The sequence below is a fragment of the Theobroma cacao genome, chromosome 7 (assembly GCF_053813885.1).
Source record: "Theobroma cacao isolate CCN51 chromosome 7, ASM5381388v1, whole genome shotgun sequence".
Classification (NCBI taxonomy): Eukaryota; Viridiplantae; Streptophyta; class Magnoliopsida; order Malvales; family Malvaceae; genus Theobroma; species Theobroma cacao.
The window spans coordinates 7,689,197-7,696,226 of NC_142645.1; the positions used below are offsets into that span (position 1 = coordinate 7,689,197).

General features: G+C 32.4%; 1 long non-coding RNA gene across 1 annotated transcript; it reads right to left on the minus strand.

Moving 5' to 3' along the window:
* Positions 1-2,921: 2,921 nt before the first annotated feature.
* Positions 2,922-4,708, minus strand: LOC148761594 (uncharacterized). Its single transcript, XR_016027353.1, has 3 exons — positions 4,577-4,708; positions 3,878-3,957; positions 2,922-3,007 (listed from the first exon to the last, which is right to left on the minus strand). It is a non-coding gene; the product is annotated as an uncharacterized LOC148761594 (long non-coding RNA).
* Positions 4,709-7,030: the final 2,322 nt, after the last annotated feature.

Here is a 7,030-nt window from a genome sequence, read left to right on the forward strand (position 1 = left end):
TGTGCCTTATATAAAAATCGAGAATTTCTTAAAAAATATAAATAATAGAGGTAATAAAATTTTTCACATCAAAATATATTAATAATCATTTTCGAATCAAATCAATAAAATTTAGCAAGCTCCCGCTAAACCAAATAATATTTAAAATCATGCACAAATCATAACTCGCTCCATATGCGAGGAATTACTGATTCATTTCACAGATAAACAAATAGGGAAGCTGCGAAAAACCATTTAATTCTATTTTCACCATGCAAAGAAGTATAATTCATAATATTAAAACTTATTTCAACTCATATAAAACCATTACATTTTTGTCAGCATAAATATGGCTTATGACTTTTTTAAAAACTCAGCTTGTGTCAAAATCATTCTCATACTCGGTTGTCAGGGATACCTTGGCCTGAGGCTATCCCAACCGAGTCCGCCAAGGCTGTTAAAAAAATTATATAAACATAAATCATGTTTTTATTTTGAAAACATAGCTGTTCCTTGGCGTTGGTTGAGTTCACCCTCACATGGTGGTTTGGCGTGAAGTGAACTCTAAAGTTGTACCTCGGGAGTTCCCCTACTCGCTTCTCCAATTGAGGTAAAATATAACGGGGTTACTGTGTCCCTCTAATAGGCTGGTCCACGGAACCCACCCACTGCAGCAAGCAACCCACCACACAATAAAATCTCAACCGCATGACATGGCAATTATATCACAATCCAGCCTATCAAGGCAAATAACAGTTTATACACTTTCAATACAAATACTAATCCAGCCATTTATGCCCACATTATCATAAGCCATTCGATTCAAAATACAATTTATAACACAACAAGTAGCAGTCTCCAATTACTCTTGAATTTCTTGGTTAAAATGAAATCACCTTTTAAAAGAATTCAAATTTGATCTTCAATGGGATATTTTAAATCTTTCTCAAAATATCGATCCCCGTATTACATTAAAACTCTCTTTTCGTAAAATGTTCATTGTAAATATTTACATGATATTTTGTATCAAAATAGCATGGTGAATATCTAATAAATTTTATGAATGCACACCACACAAACAATAAGGCACAATTTCCTTTGATGTAAATCTTTCCAAAAAGCTTGTTTCCAAGTTTAAAACACTTTACGTATAATATATATATATATATATATATATATATTCCAAATGATTTCTAAAATAACTTTCACCCACAATTCATTAAAAGTCTATCGACGCATGCTTTTCATAAATTTTGCACTTCACGTAAAATATACGTACATGTATATATATATAAGAAATTCTTTAAAATTGACACCCCCTATTTACCTCATAATAGTGGGATATTACTTCACTATTGATTCGTACGCGTGTATAATTATTCCTAATTGTCAATCACATACTTCGTTTGGCATGCCTCCACGACAAACTTTCCTAGCAATAATTTAAACTCTGTATACTTAATCACACATTTATATGGGTAGCAACTTAATTAAAAATTCCCTAAGCAACTTGCATATTTTTCATCCAAAATATGCACAATATTAAACTATCCATAAATCTTCAAATATTACATTAACTTACCATTGGGCCTTTTTCATTTCTTTATAACCTTTGGGCCCCTCCTTCATGGGCTTCTCCATTTTCCTTATTTGGGCTAAGCTCATTTATTTTTGTTTCTTATTGGGCCATGCCCATTTATTTTCTATTGGGTCATGCCCACTTTTTTTTTTTTTCATTTCATTTCATTTCTTTTTTCTTTCTTTTTCTCTCTTCCATGTTTCTTCTTCTTTTTTTTTTTCCAGCCCGTGGCTTCCCTTCACCACGGTGGCTTCCTCTCTTCCTTTCCTCTCAAAATCGTCACCAAAAGCCTCATTTTCTCACCCTTTTTGCTGCCATTTTTTGGTCTAAAATCAGCAGATTTCCAGCTACAAAACTCCTCACTTTTGGCAGCACAAAGCTGTCCAATTTTCTGCACAAATTGGCAGCAAACAGTTCTAATTTTTTTGCACAATTTTTCTGCACAAATTGGTAGCAAATAGCTCCAATTTTTCTGCACAAATTGGCAGCACTTTGCTGCCCTTTAATGGCAGCAAAACCTCCAAAATTTCTAGCTGCAAATTCACACAATTTCAGCAGCAAAAACCTTGAATTTTCAGCACCAAAATCAGCCATAAAAACCTCAAAAATTCCAACAATTAACTTTAAAAAAAATTAGCTTTCCTACCTCAAAACTTTTAGCTTTCTTCTTCCTCTAAAAATTGTAGCAAAAAGCTCTCTTTTCCTTCCTCAAAGTGCAACAAAACCATTCTCTTTGCTCTTCCTCTCCCACGGTTCTCTCTCCCTTTTTCTCTTCATTTCTTTCTTCCTTTATTTTTCTTCTCTTTTTCTTCTTTACTAACCGACTTAACTTTTGTCACGACCCGGAACTCCCCATCGAGCCCGTGACAACAGCCGCGAGGCCTCAACAAACATTCTTCACCTCGAATGTCGATCGAAACCTCGCAAGGCTCTCGTATCAGCTTTCGCACTTCCCCGGTGAGCAATAGTTATCAAATATCAAAATTCGAAGGATTTCAAATCATTTCCAAATCAGAACATAACATATTGTTTTCTGGCTCACAGGGGCATTTTCGTCATTTTTGTCGAAAACCTCGAAACTTGCTAAAAATGTAGTAGGTAAGCAAAAAATATATATTTAATAATTTAAAAACAAATTAAGTATCTAAAACGTTCATTTGAAGTGAAAATTTGACCATTTGAATATAATAAAAATATTCAATAAAATAAACTATTTTCTTGTAAAATAATTTTCATAAAACTATCGATACATAATTCTTATAGCGTAAATGTTAATTATATTCATATATACTATAAAGTAAATAACCAATGCATAAAATTTCTTTTACAATGACACGTGGGCCCACATCTATCCAAAATGCATCGGAAGCTAGAAACCTACAGCTTTTATCGATTCGAGTCCAAATGAAGATCCTTGTCAAAGTCAGCTAACTATGGAATTCCCCGAGCCTGAAATGTGAGGAAATGAGGGTGGTGAGATTATAAAATCCTAGTGAGTAAATAGATACCATCTAAACTATCTAAAGTCGAGTAAATGGAGACAATTAAAATAAGTCATCATACTGTAATTTCATTACCTTTCAACTCATTTCAACCAAATAAAATCAATTCATATAAATCGAGAAATCAACTTGGCTTATGAATTTCTTAAAACTTTAGCTCGTGCCAAAACTCATACTTGGTGATACCTTGCGCAGGACATCCAACCGAGTCCGCCAAGGTTGTTAAAATTTTTGTATACACTTAAAATATATTTTTAGTTTGAGAAAAATACAATCGTTCCTTGGCATTAGCTGAGTTCCCCTTCACGTGGTGGTTTGGCGTGAAGTGAACCCTAAGCTTTACCCTATGAGATATCCTATGCGCCTCTCCGTTCGAGGTAAGAATATAATGGAGTTTACCGTGCCCCTCTAATAGGCTGGTCCACGGAACCCCCTCTGCAGTGAATAATTAATATATAATTCACCAATCAATAAAATTCATTCTAGCATGACATGGCAATTTATCGCAACCTAGCCTCTCAAGGCTGAATACACAGTATAAATAATTCTAACACCAAAATCAGTTTAGCCATTCATGCTCATATATTGTCATAAGCCATTCAATTTAAAACCATAAATTTGCAACACAAGCAGGCAGTCTCCAATTACTCTATTTTCAAAACCAGTATTCGATTTTTCAGAAAATTTATAAAATCATTTTATAAAATCACAATTTTTCCTAAAACATAGCAATTTACCATTTAAACCCATTTTTCATAAAATCACACAATTGTATAAAACTACTTTAGATAATTAAGACAATAATAAGTTTACTCACTATTCTAGGAGTCGATATACTCCTAATCCCAGTCTCCAAGCACAATCTCTGTACTTTTACCAGTGTACTTTGGTCACCACCTATCCACAATGTACAATACATAATTCACCACATCAATGCTTGACCATTATAAAATCAATTCAGGCTCGGTATATATGCATGATATGATATACAACTTATCTGACTACCGCTTAAATGCGGTGCTGACCTAATTCGGCCTATTATCTCCAATTTAACTCCAAATCAATTCTTCTCACTTTCTACACTCCAATTATACTTAAATTACCTTAATGACTGTGAATGAGATTCAATTTATCAGTCTCGGTAGCAAATTACGAAAATTATCGTATTTTTGCTTCGAAAATTCTCATTATTTTTCTAGGCTCATAATTCATCATTTCTTAACCAATTCTCCTAGAATGAAAATCAAATTCATCTTCACTCAACACATGGTAAATTTGGCCATTAATGGTTGTGGGAAAAAATAAATCCTTTTCTTGTTGTTTTGTTTCTAAATATGCTAAACTAACTTAAAACACTAACATAACTTAAAATCAAATTAATCTAACAATTTTCTCTCTCCTAACCCATTTTTCAGAATTGAATTCATCATAATAACTCAATATTCAACCATGAAAATCAAGAACAAAAGCATGGGCAAGCTAGGTATCAAGGAAAACTAAAAAAATTCTAACTTACCTAGCTTGTTTCCTTGATTTCTTCACTTTTTCTTTGAATTTTCACTTAGGTTTTCTTGTTTTTCCCTTTGTTCTTCCTCTCTTTCTCTCTCTTCCTTGCTTGGCCGGCCATATGAAGAAAATGGGCTGATTTTATGCCTTTTTATAAAGAAACAATAAAATAATAAAGGTATGACACATGGCATTTTCTTATTGGTCCATTTTTAAAACTTTTAAAATTTTAATCCTTTTTATCTCCACCACACAATTAGTCAATGGTCAAAATGAGGATAAAGGAAGACCATGTGCTGGAAAAATGTCCTGGTGGTGGAAAATTACAATTTTGCCCATAGGATGGCAAAATTACCATTTTACCCTTTTACTCCAAATTATACCAAAATTAAAATTTTTCACTTCTAAACCTCAAATCTTACTCCAATAAGTCAAATTATACTCCAATAAGTCAAATGGGGCCAAAAAAATCTTTTCTAAAATTCTCATTTTGTCCCCAGGTGACAAATGACCATTTTGCCCCTAGATAGCGAAAATTCTGGTTTGACTCCAAATTGATCCTCGAACTCCGAATCACCATTCTGGGACTTTAAAATTCTTAATTTCATCATGAATTCTCTATTTGATATAGTTCGAGGCTTAAATCAACTTTGTTGTACGTCTAGGTACAATACCGACTTTTTTGAAAAATTTTCGAGACTCTCTTAGCATGCAAACATGCTATCCATCACATGTATGTCATGACAAATATTTTTATAGAGTCGGGCTTGTCATCTTCTCCCCCACTTGGATCAACCATATGATCCTTCTTCATGACTGATTTCGATATTCGACTAAATATTAATATTTTAATATTATTTCATTAACAAAATATTATTTTATTCTAAAAATTTTATCTTGTCTCCTTGGTACCCAAAATACCTTATTATGCCTCACTTGACTTCCGAATCGCCTTTTATCTCACAAATTCTCCTCCGATAAAATTATTATTATTTTATTATTATTTTCTCACTTTCGAAATATTTTATCCTAAACTACTCCTTTTGTCTTTTATCACTTTTAAACATTTTAATTGACCTCAATTTGCATTCGATCAACTTTATTTATCACCATATCAAAGTATGGGGTATTTCAACTTTTCTCTCTTTCTTTTTCTTTCCTCACTTGGCCGGCCCCCACCTTCCTTTCTACACTATTCTCTTTGTTTTCTTTACTTTTTTGTCTTTCTTTGATTCCTTTGTTCAACTGGCCATTCACTTCACTTGGTTCCAATTTAGTATTCTTTCAATTGACTTTGACTTTTCTTCATTCCCATCCTTGACTCATGTGGCCACTCATGTACATATAAAAATATTGTTTGACTTTTTAACATATTTTCTTCATTTTTTTATCATCCATTTTATTTTCATTTTATTTTTATTTCTTCAAAACAATAAAATTTACATATTATGCCTTAACTTCATTTTATCTAATACACCTCCTCAAATTTTCATATTTTAAATTTAATTCTTCCGACACGTGTAAAATTTCCAATTTCCTTTTATCTTCATTTTCTTACACGTGTATAATCAAAATATTGAGATCGCATTTCAAAGCGGTGTCACCATAATATTTAAATATTTACTTACCCGCGTTAGCTCGATTTAATAAAATCACGCTGACACAATTATCGTCATTTTCCTTCAAAATTTTTCTTTACTTCTTCTCCCCCACTTAAATTAGTTATATTCCATTTTTCATGACTAATTTTGATAACATATAAAATATTAATATTTTACTATTATTTTATTAAATAAAATATTATTTTATTTCAAAATTTTTCACTTGCCTTCTTTGGTCTCGAAACGCATCATTACATCTCGGTTTACTTCCAAATCATCCTTTAGCTTACTAATTCTTCTCCAACAAAAATATTATTATTTAATTGTTGTTTTTGCATGCGCGAAGCATTTTATTCTTGAACATTCCTTTCATCCTTTGTCGCTCTTTAGCACGCCAATTCGCATCAAACGATCATTCGTTTGATCAATAAGGTCTTATTTGTGTCCAACGAGGGTGCGGGGTATTACAAATTCGGCTCCTTTTTAAGGGCATTATTGCCCTACAATGATGAACTGGAGAAGGGGGCTGAGCACATGCTCAGTCCTTTCCCTATTTTCTCTCTTTTTTTTAATTTTATTATATTATATATTTATTTATTTTAATTAATTTTTTATTATATATATTTTTATTTGGAGAATAAGTGTCTAGAGTTGCCCTTTTTTGCACATTCTTGAGAATCAATAATAGTGCAAAGACGTAGACACCTTCCTTGGACTAGATTGAGTCTTTTCTTTTGTTCCCTTTTTTAATAATCAGAAAAGCTCTTCATCTCAAAACGAGCCTGTGTAATTTAAAAGAAATCTTGAAGCTAATTACTCGGAGGTTTTGGAGAATATACCCAGCGATTTTGAAGATGTACTTA